Source organism: Macaca mulatta, chromosome 12 (assembly GCF_049350105.2).
Source record: "Macaca mulatta isolate MMU2019108-1 chromosome 12, T2T-MMU8v2.0, whole genome shotgun sequence".
Taxonomy (NCBI): Eukaryota; Metazoa; Chordata; class Mammalia; order Primates; family Cercopithecidae; genus Macaca; species Macaca mulatta.
The window spans coordinates 76,811,164-76,828,916 of record NC_133417.1 but is presented as its reverse complement, the minus strand read 5'-3'; the positions used below and the strand labels follow the sequence as shown (position 1 = coordinate 76,828,916).

The following is a 17,753-nucleotide window of genomic DNA, read 5'->3' as shown; positions in this document are numbered from 1 at the left end:
AACTGGCCCATCTGATTTTGTGGCCCCACCCAGGAACTGACTGACAGCTCTGACTCCCTATGATTTCATCTCTGATCAATCAGCACTTCTGGCTCACTGGCTTCCCCCAACCCACCAAGTTATCCTTAAAAACTCTGCTCCCCGAATGCTCAGGGAAACTGATTTGAGTAATAATAAAACTCCTGGCTGGCGTGGTGGCTCACACCTATAATCCCAGGACTTTGGGAGGCCGAGGCGGGCAGATCACGAGGTCAGGAGATCAAGACTATCCTGGCTAACACGGTGAAACCCCATCTCTACTAAAAACACAAAAAATTAGCTGGGCGTGGTGGCGGGCGCCTGTAGTCCCAGCTACTCGAGAGGCTGAGGCAGGAGAATGGCGTGAGCCCGAGAGGCAGAGCTTGCAGTGAGCTGAGATTGTGCCACTGCACTCCAGCCTAGGTGACACAGTGAGACTCCATCTCAAATAATAATAATAATAATAGTAATAATAAAACTCTGGTCTTCCACACAACCAGCTCTGCGTGAATTACTTTCTCAATTGCAATTTCCCTGTCTTGATGAATTGGCTCTGTCTAGGCAGCGGGCAAGGTGAACCCCTTGGTCAGTTACAGGATGAATGGCAAATAGGTGAAAGAACACTCGGGGGGCTGTAGGTAGGTGAAATACAGCTTTATTCAGCAGCTCTCTTATACTGTCTGCTCTGTCTGGGCTGCTTGAGCCTGTGGCTCCCACGCACAACTGCACAGGCCGGCTGTCTCTCCCTTGCCTTCAGGGTCAGCAGCTTAATTCTTTCTCTCTCTGAGCACAAGCAAGTCTAGCTATGTCCTGGCTCCCTCCTGTCCATCTGTAAGATGGATAGCTTTGACTTGCTCTATTTCTCTGGGTGCGAGCCTGCCTGTACAGTGTCAGTAGGGCATTTTTACCTTTTACAGACAATGTGGTATAGAGCCAAGTGATGGCCTTCCCACGTTATGGCTACATGGCTGTGATAACAGGTGGAGTTATACGCTCTAAACTCTCTGAGTCACTCTGGATGTTTACCTTGGCCCCTCCTTGACCAAAGCACAGCCATGTTCCTTATACCCTACAAGGCTGGATCTATGTTATCTTCATCCCTGAGTTCTCACTTGAAGTGAGAGCAAATTCTTTTAACTAACATTTACTAAAGATTTTTATTCAGATTAATTGTTCTATTGAAGACATTATTTAAGTTTGCCCATATCCTCTCTTCTTAGGCCCCCTCTCAGGTTTCTTTATCCCCTTCCTTCCCTGCCTGATCCTTAAGGACAATCCCTATATAAATGGAATTATTTGTTTACCCTGAGATGCTGGGTTATATTCTCATTAACTGAATCTTATCTAAAAATCTGAATGTAACATTTTAAAAAACATGTAATATTCTGAATACTTGGAGAAATGAAATTTTTCATTTAAAAAAATAACATTTCAAAAGGTTTCTAAAATCTTTTAAAATATTAACAGATAATTATAACTTTTTTTTTTTTTTTTGAGACTGAGTCTCACTCTATTGCCCCGGCTGGAGTGTGGTGGCACGATCTTGGCTCAGTGCAACCTCTGCCTCCCAGGTTCAAGTGATTCTCGTGCCTCAGCCTCTTGAGTAGCTGGGATTACAGGCACCTGCCACCATACCCGGCTAATTTTTGTATTTATAGTAGAGACGGGGTTTCGCCATGTTGGCCAGACTGGTCTCGAGCTCCTGACCTCAAGTGATCTGCCCGCCTCAGCCTCCCAAAGTGCTGGGATTACAGGCGTGAGCCACTGCGCCCAGCCTATAACATTTTGTTTTATGCCAGCTTTGTTGAGAAAGGATCATAAGAAAGACCAAAAATAAATTTTCTTTCTTTTTTTTTTTTTTTTTTTGAGACAGAGTCTTGCTCTGTCGCCCAGGCTGGAGTGCAGTGGTGCCATCTCAGCTCACTGCAACCTCCACCTCCTGGGTTCGAGCAATTCTGCTTCCTCAGCCTTCCGAGTAGTGAGGATTACAGGCACCTGCCACTACGCCCAGCTAATTTTTGTAATTTTAGTAGAGACGGAGTTTCACCATCTTGGCCAGGCTGGTCTTGAACTCCTGACCTCCACCTGCCTCGACCTCCCAAAGTGCTAGGATTACAGGTGTGAGCCACCGTGCCCAACCAAGAAATTTACTTTTTCAAAAAATTGTGGCTGCACACCTACATTGTCCTTGGATGTGTAGAAGTCCTGCTGAGCTAAATTGTATGTTTCTTTCATTTGGTAAAGATTTTTGCTATTTTTTGTTTTGCATGTGAACTTCAAAATTATTTTATTCTCATATTTTGAAGTTCATATTGTTCTTTTGAGTAAATACAGGACTGCAGCAGGGAGATGACAAATATCCAATTAATTCAAATAGTATCAGTATGGCTTAATTTCCTTAGGTTTTGCTTTGCTTTTTGTTAAATGAAATAGATTATATGTTTAAATACCAAATGACAATTTTATTTACTACTATAAGGTTTCATTATATATGAATACATGTCTAACCACAAATGAAAATTGTGTTGTATAGTTAGTATATTACACAACACATCCATTTATTCAAGGTAGAAAAATAATTATCTAAATCATGTGACAGATAAGAACAATAGCTGTGATTTGAAAGGGTCATTCTTTGGTAAACCTCATTATTTTTATGCTGTTTAGTTCATATGTATTTTTCATTGTGGTCATATAAGGTTGAGATTTTTTAAAAAAATGATAACCATGAACATTTAATCTTTTTTTGTGCCAGTCTTGAGGTTAAGGCACTCCTACATATGAGATCAGTGTACCACAAATAGTTCCAGGAGATTCTTACCTTGCTCCAGGGCCCTAAAATGTTTCAGTGTGGGAGGAAGACTTCATAAATTAGAGTCCTCATACAAATATTACCAATGATGTTATAGAAATTGGAGTGAGATAGAATAGGTTAGGATAGATGATTTCACATCAGGTGGGCCAAAGGAATCTTCACTGGAAGGCTCAAAGACATGTTCTCTGAAATATCTGCAATATTAACAATTATATGTATGGACTCCCTGCAAACTGGAATGATTGCAGATAATGGGAAAAGTCAAGCAAAATACTCAATTTTTAATGGAAAAGGGAGGAACTGAGGGATCATGCTCTGTTTAGTCTGCTTCTTTGAAAGACTATCGTGTTAATCTTTGAAAAACAATAACCAGCCCCCACAAAAAAAACCCTGCAATTTATAGGTCCACAGAGGGTAGCCAAGTATCCGTCATCTAACATAGGTTTGTGAAAAGCAATCATGCTAAATAAACCTATTTTACATCTTAAACAAATAAATAGCACAAAGAAGTATTATAGTACGTTTGATTAGATATGTGATCATTGCTGACCCTATGCAAAATTGTGATTTAGAGAAAATTCAAGTATCTGCTCCAGACTTTAATATATTCAGATTATTTATACAATTGTACCTATCACATACATACAATTTCAAGTTCTGATTCATTCACTTAACATTATATAATAAACTATTTTCAACTCATACTTTTATGTGACCAGATTACTGAGGAATCTGAACTTGGTGGAGATTCAAACATAAAATGTTTTTTCTCAAGTCACTGCTTCCTCAGTACTGTGTTGAATATCCTTTCCCCCCAGGCAGATTCCATAGTTTTCCGGTCTTTTTTTTTTTTTTTTTTTTTTGAGATGGAGGCTCATTCTGTCACCCAGGCTGAAATGCAGTGGCACAATCTCAGCTCACTGCAACCTCCACCTCCCAGGTTCAAGTGATTCTCCTGCCTCTGCCTCCTGAATAGCTGGGACTACAGGCACATGCCACCACACCTGGCTGATTTTTGTATTTTTAATAGAGATGGGGTTTCACCATGTTGGCCAGGCTGGTCTCAAACTCCTGACCTCAGATGATCCACCCACCTCGGCCTCCCAAAATGCTGGGATTACAGGCATGAGCCACCATGCCCGGCCAGCTTCCTGGTCTTTTAAGTTATTCAAAGTCTAGCATGGACTAGTTTAAAACTTCAGAGTTTTAAACTTGGACTAGTTTTAAAACTTCCCCATTGCTGGGCCAGACATGTAGCCATACGGACCTGAAATGTGTAATAGATCATGGTTAATTTTTTATGCATTCTCCCTTTCTAAGCTCCTTAAGATTGGGGTTGGGGGCAGGTGGGGGATGGTGTCTGGTTCTAGGATATTTCTTTGTTTTTTGTTTTTTGTTTTTTTTTCAAGGCTAACTCCTCCAGGTTAGGGGTTAGAAGTAGGAATAGAGAAGAAATGAATCTTGCTACTTAACTATATTCACTTTTGGTCATCTCTGCTTCTCCTGCTGACATTGATCATCGGTGTTCTTACTGCCTCTTGCATAGCATGCATTCTTAATTACTTCAAAGAGCCTACAGGGGCCTCCACATTATACCAATTTCCTGACAAGGAAACTCTGGCTTCTTGCTGCTGTGGTCTCCTGTCAGTAGGCCTAGGTGGAATACCGTAAAGGCAATTCAAGCCCCAATGTCTTACAGGTGTCACTTGCCTGTAAGAAATTCACATATCATCCCTTGTGTGGCAATCAGTGTTGCTAACACAGTAAACACACATAGTCCCACACCTATCATATCATCAGAGGATGATGAAATTTGAAATGTTAGCCAATGCCAATGCTCTTCGTATAAGGTACAGGTGGAATAAGGATGAAGAATAATGTAAAATGAAGCTGCTGTTGAACCCCACTTCTGTGGGTGGTTATAAGGCCTAAGTTGATAATCATAACTTCCTTTTTCCACCCCTCATTCTGTGTCCCCTCATTTCCGTAAGCACCTTGACTATGTTTTATTCTTTAGTACAGTATCCCAAACCCTAATTTCCAAATGGTCTGAGTGCACCATGGACTGACTTCTGTTGAATTGGCTGTCTCTACGATTTGCCTCAGTTGGGATTCAGACATGGTCATCCTTGCCTCATTTATAGTAACAACCCAATTTCTCCTTGATATTGGGGATTAATCACCCCTTGGCTGTGGTGACCCTTTTCTGCTTCTAGTTTTGCAGCTGGAGAAGGCCAAAATCTCCAGGGGGCAGTTTCAGTTTCCAATTCCTCTGACCCATGATGGTGTTTCTCGGTGGAAGCATTTCTTCCTTGGACACTAGGGCCTCAAAATCTGTGAGCCCAAGGTTGTGGGGAAACAGGCAAAAATTTCTCTAGTGGAGGCCAGGCGTGGTGGCTCATGCCTGTAATCCCAGCACTTTGGGAGGCCGAGGCTGGTGGATCATGAAGTCAGGAGTTGAAGAACAGCCTGACCAATATGGTGAAATGCCGTTTCTACTAAAAATAGAAAAATTAGCTGGGCATGGTGGCGCGCACTGGTAGTCCCAGCTACTTGGGAGACTGAGGCAGGAAAATCACTTGAACCCGGGAGGCGGAGGTTGCAGTGAGCCAAGATCACGCCACTACATTCCAGCCTGGGAGACAGAGCAAGACTCCGTCTCAAAAAAAAATTTCTCCAGTGGATTATTTCGTGAGATAATGAGAGAGGCTGCTTTCACCTCCTCCTGTTTTTTTTTTTTTTCATCTCCAACGTTCTGATATTTCAAAATGTGCCTTGGTATGGAGGCTTTCTTATTCATTGTTTTGGGTACACAGAGAACACTTTGAATACTCATCTTTTGGATATGAAAAGTTCTCGTGTTGTTTATTTGATAATTTCTTTTCTATCATGCTAAATTTCTATTTTCCCCAGACCTCTTAGAATTCAATTATTGGCCACCTGAATTCGTTCTTTGTATTTAAATCCTTTCCCTCTCTTTCTTGGCGTGTTGCTCTACTTTCTGAGAGACTTTTCACTACGTTTGCATTATTATTCTTTTTATAACTTTATTACCATTTATTAGTTTTATAACCTTGGGAAAGCTGCTTAATCTCACAGTCTCAGTTTCCTCACCTTTGAAATGGAGATAATGATATGAAATTACCCTACTTCGGAGTTGTTTGTGGATAGATTCATAGAAAGTGATTAGAATAGTGCCTGAAACAAAGTAAGTACTCTATAAATATTAGCTATTGGTTATTTATAACCAATATTGGTTATAAATATTGGTTATTCATCAGTATCTTGTTAATTTCTTTAGCTTAAGTGATATTTGGGCCATTTACAAGATGATTTATGACATAGAGAACTGATGACCATATCTTGGACATTGGTGACTTTACCACATCAAGCCATTTTTGGAAGAAGACCTAACAGCTGGCTTTTAGAATCGTGCCTCTCTATCTCATCATCCCCTTTACAACAATTTTTATTCTTTCTCTGGTTTTGCCTGTCTCTGTATATGTTTTTACATGTCTATATTTTCATCTTCATATCTTGTAATACTTATTTATTTATTTTGAGGCAGAGTTTTGCTCTTGTTGCCCAGGTTGAAGTGCGATGGCACAATCTCAGCTCACTGCAACCTCCGCCTTCTGGGTTCAAGTGATTCTCCTGCCTCAGCCTCCTGAGTCACTGGGATTACAGGCATGCGCCACCACACCCAGCTAATTTTTTTGTTATTTTTAGTAGAGACGGGGTTTTGCCATGTTGGCCAGGCTGGTCTCGAACTTCTGACCTCAGGTGAATAACCCGCCTTGGCCTCCGAAAGTGCTGGAATTACAGGTGTGAGCCACCGCACTTGACCAAGAAATCTTCATTCTTAAAAAGGAAAGTGATGGGGGGGAATATGATTCATGGAGATGATCTATCCCAGAATTGTGTTTATTTTGTTCTCAAACATTTTTATTAACCACTGCTTTGTACCTTACCTTGCACTAATTGCTAGGGATACACAGATATTTATCTTTTTCTTCAATTCCTACATTGAGCATCTACCATGCTGTAGAATCTACGTGAGTTCACATTCTATTGCAATATTTTTAAACTGTAAATTTGGCTCACTAAAGGGTCACGCATATCAATTTAGTGTGTTGAAACCAAAATTAGGAATAAAGAAATATAGTGTGGAATAGTAAATATCAGAGTGTGTTGCATGTTTTAAGGTTCAGTACTGCTCTGTGAAATTTTTATTTTGGTATGTACTGGAGTTGTAAAAAAAAAAGATGTTTTTTTTTTTTTTAAATATATAGGTGTGGGTTAGTAAAGTAGTTTGAAAGCCACCAGTGGAAATGATAATAAGAAAAGAGGTAATTATAACAGTGTAATTAGGCCAGGTGCGGTGGCTCACGCCTGTAATCCCAGCACTTTGGGAGGCCGAGGTGGGTGGATCACCTGAGGTCAGGAGTTCAAGACCAGCCTGACCAACATGGAGAAACCCTGTCTCTACTAAAAATACAAAATTACCTGGGTGTGGTGGCACATGCCTATAATCTCAGCTAGTTGGGAGGCTGAGGCAGGAGAATCGCTTGAACCTGGGAGGCAGAGGTTGCAGTGAGCCAAGATGGTGCCATTGCACTCCAGCCTAGGCAACAAGAGCAAAACTCCATCTCAAAAAACAACAACAACAAAGTGTGATAAATACTATGCATAGGATACAGTTAGTGCCCAGAGGGAGGCTACCCTAAATGGGAAAAGGGGGCTAGGAATTGTTTTCTGGAGGAGGAGCTTCTTTTATTTATTTATTTTATTTTTTTCTTTTTGAGACGAGTCTTGCTGTGTCGCCCAGGCTCATTTTTGTATTTTTTTTTTTGAGATGGGGTTTCACCGTGTTAGCCAGGATGGTCTCGATCTCCTGACCTAGTGATCCTCCCACCTCGGCCTCCCAAAGTGCTGGGATTACAGGCATGAGCCACCACACCCGGCCTGGAGGAGGAGCGTCTTAAGCTGTATCTCAATTGGAGTAGATGTAGAGTAAAATATTCCTAGCAAAGGAAATAGCACAAAAGCTTCACATTCTTATGACTAAAGGAACAAGTACAGGAGTAGTAAGATATAAGTAAGAAGAAGGGGCCAGATTAGGAAACCCCCACTCTTCACCATACAGAAGGGTTTGGATTTTTTTTTTTTTTCTTGAGACTGAGTTTCACTCTTGTTGCCAGGCTGGAGTGCAATGGCGTGATCTCAGCTCACCACAAACTCCACCTCCTAGGTTCAAGCAATTCAAGCCCCCCAAGTAGCTGGGATTACAGGCATGCACCACCATGCCCGACTAATTTTGTATTTTTAGTATAGACAGGGTTTCTCCATATTGGTCAGGCTGGTCGTGAACTCTCGACCTCAGGTGATCCGCCCGCTTCGGCCTCCCAAAGTGCTAGGATTACAGGCGTGAGCCACCGTGCCCGGCCAAGTTTGGATTTTATATTGAAGTCAGTAGAGAGCCAGTGAAGGATGGGCAAGTGACAAAATTAAATTTCTATTTTAGATCAAACACTTGGTAGCACTGTGGAGAATGGATTTGAGGGTAGTGACAGGAGGCAGAAAATGGAGAACTGGAAACAGAGAGGAATTAGAAGGCACAATAAAGGCTATTATAATTAAAAGAAGAGTTTGTTTGTTTGTTTGTTTTTTTGAGACAGTCTTGCTGTGTCACCTAGGCTGGAATGCACTGGCAGGATCTCAGCTCACTAAAACATCCGCCTCCCGGGTTCAAGCAATTCTCCTGCCTCAGCCTCCCAAGTAGCTGGGATTACAGGTGCCTGCCACCACACCCAACTAATTTTTTGTATTTTTAGTAGAGAAGGGGTTTCACCATGTTGCCCAGGCTGGTTTTGAATCCTGAGCTCAGGCAATCCACCCGCCTTGGCCTCCCAAAGTGCTGGGATTACATGCATGAGCCACCATGCCTGGCCAAGAGAAGAGATTTTAAAAGTACTGAAGGGAATGGAAAATGCGGGACTGGGTGGCTATTTGAATGTGAGGAACAAGGGAGAGTCTGATACTCAGCTTTTTGACTCAAGCAACAAGGGCAATAGTAACGTCCTTCACTTAGGAAAGATAAGGGGACTAATTGGCTATTGGTAGAGAAACTGGCTAGGAATGATCAATAAACCATTTAATTAATACCTACATGATTAACAGCAGGCATTGAGATAAGTGTTAGGACTGAGGGTATGAATGAAGGAAGAAGGGTACAATAATAAGACCTGGAAGGAATGCAGAAAAATGCTGAATTAAAGAAGTGGTGAGTTATTGTTTCCATGAAACCTTTTGTTTACCATCCAGCTTAAATTGATTTTTTTCTTTGTCTAAACCTCTCTCGCATAAATTTACCACACAATTAAGAATCCTCATATGTGCATTGTTACTTAATCATTTTAGATGATTATGTTCCCTGCATATTTCCTGCTTACAGATATCAATAATAAGAAGGCACATATAGTGTCTTGGAGATAGAGTAGAACTTCATAGCCATATAGAATTCCATATGACGAAGCATCCCACTCTCCCTGCAATGTTCTTTTTTTTTTTTTTTTTTTGAGACGGAGTCTCACTCTATCGCCCAGGCTGGAGTGCAGTGGCCAGATCTCAGCTCACTGCAAGCTCCGCCTCCCGGGTTCACACCATTCTCCTGCCTCAGCCTCCCGAGTAGCTGGGACTACAGGCGCCTGCCGCCTCGCCTGGCTAGTTTTTTGTATTTTTTAGTAGAGATGAGGTTTCACCGGGTTAGCCAGGATGGTCTCGATCTCCTGACCTCGTGATCCGCCCGTCTCGGCCTCCCCCTGCAATGTTCTTTAGTATGTTTAAGGCAAAGAAGGATTTGTCTCATCTACTGAGCAGTTGCTTCTCTGTGGTCCATGCTCCTCATTACCATTCTGTTAGGTCTTGGCTTACACTCACTTAGGTGCTGTTATCCATGTAGAACGCTGAGCCTACTGTTTTTAATGAGATGATGTTGCTGCTACTGCCACATGGATCTCAGTGAAGGGGTTAGCACTTCACCGAGGAAGGTTATACTTCCTATTACTGTGATTTTTCTTCCATGCCATCAACACAACACTTGTTCACAGATAGTGTTTTATTGAAGGGTTGGGGATGATTAGAGGAATTATAACTGTTGACTCCCTATTTTATTTCCTATCCTCACCCCAAACCATCCAGGCAAGCCCATTCACTCAGGGTGACAGAAGAGCAAAGTAACAGGAGAGTGAGCAAATAGCAACTGTTTCTTCTTCTTTTCAAGCAGTGATAGCAAGGCATAGTACAGGCAAGACTACGTAGATCAGTTACTCCATGATGTATTGTCTATATTGGCTTGACTAGAGTCAAGAATTCCATAATTCTACCCACTTCTCTCCTCGACTTGTCTCTCTTCACAAGATCTGTTTCTCCTTAAGGTCTAGCTGTTTCATACTGTTTCTCCAAAACTTTCTAACTTAAACTTCCCAATTATCCTTCTGATTCATACGATTTGATACTGATCAATATTACATTACTTCTCTAACATAATTCTTCAGGAGAAGTTTCTTCCTGGGCATATTCCAATTCCTAGCTTACTTGCCTTGTGGTCTGTAGACTTCTCTTCCTTAATGAGTACAAACCTGTCCTCCCCTTTTTAGAAACCTCCTACTCAAAAGAGTTGGTGTCATCCTATGATTAGTTCTCCTTCCCCCAACAGGGCAATCCAAGGACACAATGACCAATTGCAGGATCTTCCTCACCTAAGTCTGAGTTTCTCAGTCTAGAATTACATCCTGGTTGCATTTCAGTAGAGGAGTGCCAAGTTAGGCTTTAGATTCCAAGTCTGGTTCTTTCCAAAGTACCTGTCAGTATGTTATGCAAATATACTTTCACATTCTTTTTCTAGTTTTCCTGTGGATAACTATTAGACTGAACACACATATACACCCAAACGTGCATGATTCCAAGGACATATAATTAGTTCTGATGTTAAGGAAAACATTTTATTTCTTGATGCTATATAGATATATATATAAAATTAATTTTTTTATTTTTTTATTTTTTTTGGAGACAGAGTCTCGCTCTGTCGCCCAGGCTGGAGTGCAGTAGCACAATCTCGGCTCACTGCAACCTCTGCCTTGTGGGTTCAAGCAATTCTCCTTTCTCGGCCTCCTGAGTAGCTGGGATTATAGGTGGGCACCACCACGCCTGGCTAATTTTTATATTTTTAATAGAGATGGGATTTCACCATGTTGGCCAGGCTGGTCTCGAACTCCTGGATTCAAGTGATCTGCCCGCCTTGGCCTCCCAAAGTGCTGGGATTATAGGCATGAGCCACTATGCCCAGCCTTCTCAATGCAATATAATTTTCACAGATTCCCCTCCCCATAGAAGAAGTATATTATTTGTCAAGCAATTTCAGTTCTTTCTCCTCCTCCCCAACAATGCAGAGGCCTATTAGTGGTTAAGAAATAAGTCCCAGTACAATTTCTGACCAAACAACAGAATCCATGCATACATGGATAGCCATCTTTAGAAACACAAAGACCAACACAAATTTTCCCTGACCTTTTATTATGAAAATTTTAGAACATTTAGAAAAGTTGCAAGAATTTTTTTCAGTGAACTCCTGTATACACTGCCACAGTTAGAAATCATATTCCTATTCATCTACTTCTCTATCCATCTGTAAATCTTTCTTATTTCTTTAATGCATTTCAAAGTAAATTTAAAATACTAGTATTCTCTCCCCTAAATATATCATGGGCTAGAGTTCAATATTTGCTCAACTTGTTTTTCCTTTTGAAGGAAATTTACACACATTTGTAATTAAATGTACAAACCTTATGTTTACATTCACTAAGTTCTGAAAAATGCATACACCTGTTATCTAAGCCCCTAGGCAAGGCATATACTACTATTATCACTTCACATAGTTCCCTTATTCCTCTTTCTAGTCAGTTACTCTCTGGCAATCATGGCTCAAATTTTTTTTCACCAGTGATTTATTTTGCTGGTTCTAGAACTTTGTATAAACGGAATCATATGGTATATGCTCTTTTGTACTACATGAGTCTATGCAAGGCTTCTTTCACTTAGCATGATACTTTTGAGACTTGTCCATGTTGTTGTGTGTATCATCAGTTTACTCCATTTTATTTCTCAATAGTATTCCATTCTCCAAATATACCATAGTTTATCTAGTCTTCTATTGATGGACACCTGGGTTATTTCCAGTTTTGGGCTTATTTCCAGTTTTGGGCTATTATGAATAAAGTGGCTGTGAACATTCTTGTACAGGTCTTTTAATAGACATATATTTTCATTTCTCTTTGGTAAATATTGGGAGATAGAATTGCTTGGTCATAGGTAGGTGTATGTTTAGTTTTACAAGAACCTGCTAGACTTTTTCTCAAAATAATTATACCAGTTTACACGCCTACTATAGTGAATAAGCACTCTGGTTGCTCCATATCCTTGCCAGCATCTGGTGTTTTCAGTCCTTAATTTTAGCTATTCTAGTAGATGTGTAGTAGTACCTTCTCACTGTGATTTAATTTGCATTTCCCTGCTGACTAGTGATGTTGTACACTTTTTCATGTGTCATTGACCATTTGTATATCTTATTTTGTAAAGTTCTTTTCCAGTCTTTTGCCAATTTTTAGAACTAGGTTGTTTTATCATTGATATCATTGAGATTTAGGATATATCCTGGATATTAGTCCTTTATTGTGTATATGTTTTGCTAATATTTTCTCCCAGTTAATACCTTGCCTATTCATTTTCTTAATGCTATATTTTGAGGAAAAGACATTTAGCCGGGCACGGTGGCTCAAGCCTGTAATCCCAGCACTTTGGGAGGCTGAGACGGGCGGATCACAAGGTCAGGAGATCGAGACCATCCTGGCTAACACGGTGAAACCCCGTCTCTACTAAAAAATACAAAAAACTAGCCGGGCGAGGTGGCGGGCGCCTGTGGTCCCAGCTACTCCGGAGGCTGAGGCAGGAGAATGGCGTAAACCCGGGAGGTGGAGCTTGCAGTGAGCTGAGATCCGGCCACTGCACTCCAGCCTGGGCGACAGAGCCAGACTCAGTCTCAAAAAAAAAAAAAAAAAAAAAAAAAAAAAAAAAAAAAAAAAGAAAAGACATTTTTACCTTTAGTGAAATCTAATTTATCAATTTCTTAATTTATCGTTATTGCTTTTTAGGTTTTGATTAAGAAAACTTTACCTACCTCCAAGTTACAAAGATAGATCTCTCTATTCTATAAATATGTATATATATATAATATATATGTTATATACGTTATATGTATGTATATTTTAGAGAGACAGGGTCTCACTGTGTTGCCCAGGCTGGAGTGCAGTGGCTGTTCACAGCCATGATTATCACTACAGCCTTGAACTCCTGGCCTCAAGTGATCCTCCTGCCTCAGCCTCCTGAGTAGCTAGGACTCCAAGCACATGTCATGGCACCTAGCCACAAAGATACTCTTTTATGTTTCCCACTAAAACCTTTGTTTTTAAAGCTGTTGGGGGCGGCTTTATGACTTCAGCTTTTGCATTTAGGTCTATGATTCATCTCAAATCAAATTTAGTATATGGTGTGAGGTAGGGATTTAGGTTCATTAATTTTCCCACACTGATATCTAGTTATTCTAGCATCATTTGTTGAAAAGATTCCTTGCCCCCACTGAATTGCTTTGGCAACTTTGTTAGAAATCAAATGACTTTGGCCAGGCAAGATGACTCACACCTGTAATCCCAGCACTTTGGGAGGCCAAGGCAGGAGGACTGCTTGAACCTAGGAGTTCAAGAACAGCCTGGGTAACATAGTGAGACGCTTTCTCTACAAAAATTAAAAATTTAGCTGGGTATGGTGGTGCATGCCTATAATCCTAGCTACTCAGGAGGCTTAAGTCTGAGGATTGCTTGAGCCTAGGAGGTTGGGGCTGCAGTGAGCCATGATCATGCCACTGTACTCCAGCCTGGGTGACAGAGTGAGACCCTGTCTTAAAGAAAAAAAACAAGGCCGGGCGCGGTGGCTCAAGCCTGTAATCCCAGCACTTTGGGAGGCCGAGATGGGCGGATCACGAGGTCAGGAGATCGAGACCATCCTGGCTAACACGGTGAAACCCCGTCTCTACTAAGAAATACAAAAAATAGCCGGGCGAGGTGGCAGCGCCTGTAGTCCCAGCTACTCGGGAGGCTGAGGCCGGAGAATGGCGTGAACCCGGGAGGCGGAGCTTGCAGTGAGCTGAGATCCGGCCACTGCACTCCAGCCTGGGCTACAGAGTGAGACTCCGTCAAAAAAAAAAAAAAAAAAAAAAAGAAAAAAAACAGAAAAGAAAGAAAAGAAAAATCAAAGAGAGAGAGAGAGAGAGAAAAAGCAAAGAAAGAGAAACAAAAAAGAAAGAAAGAAAAAAGAAAAAGAAAGAAAGAAAGGTCCAATGACTTTATAATTTTGGATCTATTTCTGGGCTCTCTATTCTGTTCCATTGATCTGTTTATCAATTTGTATGCCAGCCAGCAGCACTACACTGTAGCAATTTCTTAAGCTTTAGAGTAAGTCTTGAAGCCAGGTAGTCTAAGTCCTCCAACTTTGTTCCTTCTCAAATTTGTTTTGGCTATTTTGGGACCTTTGCTTTTCTCCCACACAAGTTTTAAAGTGACACTTTATTCTTTACTTTGGATCAGGTCCAAAGTATTCCTCTTCACTGACCTCTAAGTAGGAGGGAAACAAAAATCATCCAAATAAATCCACAGGGGTAGAGTAGGGGTGGGTAGCTGAGGGACCTGGCAGGATGTTTATTCTCCCAGTTATATATTTCTGATTGGAGTGAGAATATGTGGCAAGCCACACAGTCTTTACTTCCTCATTACCTAAAGCTGCCTTGGGCACTGGCACAGGACAACAGGTTTCAGTATCATTCATTTCACATTATTCATTAAAAAATGAATAGTAAGCCAGGTGCTGTGGCTCACGCCTGCAATCCCAGCACTTTGGGAGGCCGAGGTGGGCAGATCACCTGAGGTCGGGAGTTCGAGACCAGCCTGACCAACATGGAGAAACCCCATCTCTACTAAAAATACAAAATTAGCCAGGCATGGTGGCACATGCCCGTAATCCCAGCTACTCGGGAGGCTGAGGCAGGAGAATCGCTTGAACTCAGGAGGTGGAAGTTGCGGTGAGCCAAGATCATGCCATTGCACTCCAGCCTGGGCAACAAGAGTGAAACTACATCTCAAAAAAAAAAAAAAAAAAAAAAAAAAAAGAATGGTAGCACTTGCCTCGGTAAAATATTCTCTCTACTTTGGGAATGATGCTATTTCTCTTATGTTTCCTGTAGCTGCAACACAAGTTTTTTTGTTTTTTGTTTTTTGAGACAGAGTCTTGCTCTGTCGCTCAGGCTGTAGTGTAGTGGTGTGATCTCGGCTCACTGCAACCTCTGCCTCCTGGGTTCAAGTGATTCTTCTTCTTCTTCTTCTTTTTTTTTTTCAGAGAACGGAGTCTCGCTCTGTTGCCCAGGCTGGAGTGCAGTGGCACTATCTCAGCTCATTTCAACCTCCACCTCCCGGGTGCTAGCAATTCTCCTGCCTCAGCCTCCCAAGTGGCTGGGACTACAGGGGCACACCGCCACGCCTGGCTAACTTTTTTGTATTTTAGTAGAGACAGGGTTTCACTGTGTTGCCCAGGCTGGTCTTGAACTCCTGAGCTCAGGCAATCCACCTGCCTTGGCCTCCCAAAGTGCTAGGATTACAGGTGTGAGCCACCGTGCCTGGCCTCAAGAGAGTCTTCTGTCTCAGCCTCCTGAGTAGCTGGGACTACAGGTGCTCGCAACCACACCTGGCTAATTTTTGTATTTTTCTAGAGACAGGGTTTCAGCATATTGGACAGACTGGTTTCCAACTCCTGACCTTGTGATCCGCCTGCCTTGGCCTCCCAAAGTGCTGGGATTACAGGTGTGAGCCACTGTACCTGGCCGCAACACGTTTTATACAAACGCAAGGCACTCAATAAATGTCTATTAACTAAAATTTGGCTCCTTTTAAATCATGATATTAGAATGTTTGAAGAAGCATTAAAGCTCATCTAGTTCAATCCTCCATCTGATTATACAGTGTCCTACTAAATACCAGGTTATACATAATAAGTATAGTGATAGTGTATTCACAGCCGTATATGTTTAGAGCAGCTCATTCCATGAATTCCTTCCAAAATTCATTGAAAAGAAAACTGTTTGTTATTGCTTCACCAAGGGAATAAAGAAGGCTGTGGTCCAAAAATAAGATCACCATCATCTCCACCGCATAATTTATAGGATTTAGAGTCAGAGTATGAGGAAGACAGTTCAGGAAAAGACATAACAGCAGGAGTACAACTATTTCTTCTGATATTTGATACCCCTTTCTTCCATTTCCACCAAAACGAGAATTTATTTCAATGACAGCAAATGTTCATATAGGGAGAATAGTTGTACAGTATAGAGAAGCCCTAAAGTGTGTCATTTATAGTGTCTAATTATAAGTGGCTTGGGCGAAACCCCATAGCTACTAAAAATACAAAATTAGCCGGGCATGGTGGTGTGCACCTGTAATCCCAGCTACTTTGGAGGCTAAGGCAGGAAAATCGCTTGAAGCCAGGAGGTAGAGGTTGCAGTGAGCCAAGATAGCGCCACTGCACTCCAGTCTGGGCCACAAAGCAAGACTCCATCTCAAAAAATTAAAAATGAAAACACACATAGGGTCGGGCGCGGTGGCTCACGCCTGTAATCCCAGCACTTTGGGGAGCCGAGGTGAGCGGATCATCAGAGGTCAGGAGTTTGAGACCAACCTGGCCAACATAGTGAAACCCTGTCTCTACTAAAAATACAAAAAATTAACTGGGCATCGTGGCGGGTGCCTGTAATTGGGAAGCCAAGGCAGGAGAATCTCTTGAACCTGGGAGGTGGAGGTTGCAGTGAGTCAAGATGGCGCCACTACACTCCAGCCTGGGCGACAGAGCGAGACTCACACACAGACATACACACAGACACACATACACACGATACACATGTGATTGGGATTGTGGAGAAACATTGACCATCTGTAAGCCCCTAGAGGGTGGGGGCTATAAGTTATTTGCATTATTTACAGGCAGGACCATGTCAGGCATATAATGGATACCCACACAAGTTTGAATCAATATGTAGTCTAATACAGTCATATTGGCAAGACTCGGGTTTAGAAACATTGTTTTGGTTCCAGATAGAGTTACTACTTCTACTTCTTAGGTAGGGCTAGAAATCCAATGGAGAATTACTTTCTGTTCATGTATGGACAAGCGATTCATTGCCAGCCCTGTCAAAGACAAATGGAGTTTTTTCTCATTGTACACAGGATTTGGGTGATTAGGAAAGTGGAGTGAGTCTACTAATAAACCGTTATAATAGGACGCAAAGCAAAAATAAATTCAGCGTATTCATCCCATGCCAATTTAGGAGCATATGTCTCAAGTTATGTTTACTTAAGTTTTCCCTAGGATGAGTGGTTCCCAATCTTTTTTTGTCGGTATTTGCCATCAGCTGTCATTAATTCATTGTTATTAATGGGAAGTGCTCTTTGATCCGTGGAAATCTTGCCCAATATAGGCCCCAAATGTTCCTTAAAGCCTTGGGGAAAACGACTTTGGCTGGTCGGTGCCCAAAGCCACACCCACTAAGAGGCCTTAGGAAACCCGGGGCTTTCCTGGCGGCGACCTAGCTCTGGCAACCACGCGGCGCGTCAGGATCCCACGGGTCGCGCTTGTCCTCCCCGTGGGAGGCGCGTCCCCCTCCTCCGCCCGGCCGGCCGGCGGGCCCGGGGCCAGCTGCCTTTCTGACCTGGACGCCGGGCCTCTCTCCGCACGCGGCGCGTCCCGAGTTCATTTGCATAGGGACGCG

The 17,753-nt window shown here is 42.0% G+C and overlaps 1 protein-coding gene across 1 annotated transcript in view; it reads left to right on the top strand.

The window, feature by feature from the left end:
* Window positions 1–4,182: 4,182 nt before the first annotated feature.
* The window catches only part of SLC25A12 (solute carrier family 25 member 12), a 130,093-nt gene continuing 116,522 nt past the window's right edge, over window positions 4,183–17,753 (top strand). The window contains exon 1 of the mRNA XM_077956124.1: window positions 4,183–4,186. The gene's annotated coding sequence lies outside the window, so the exon portion shown is untranslated. The remainder of the gene's footprint in view (window positions 4,187–17,753) is intronic.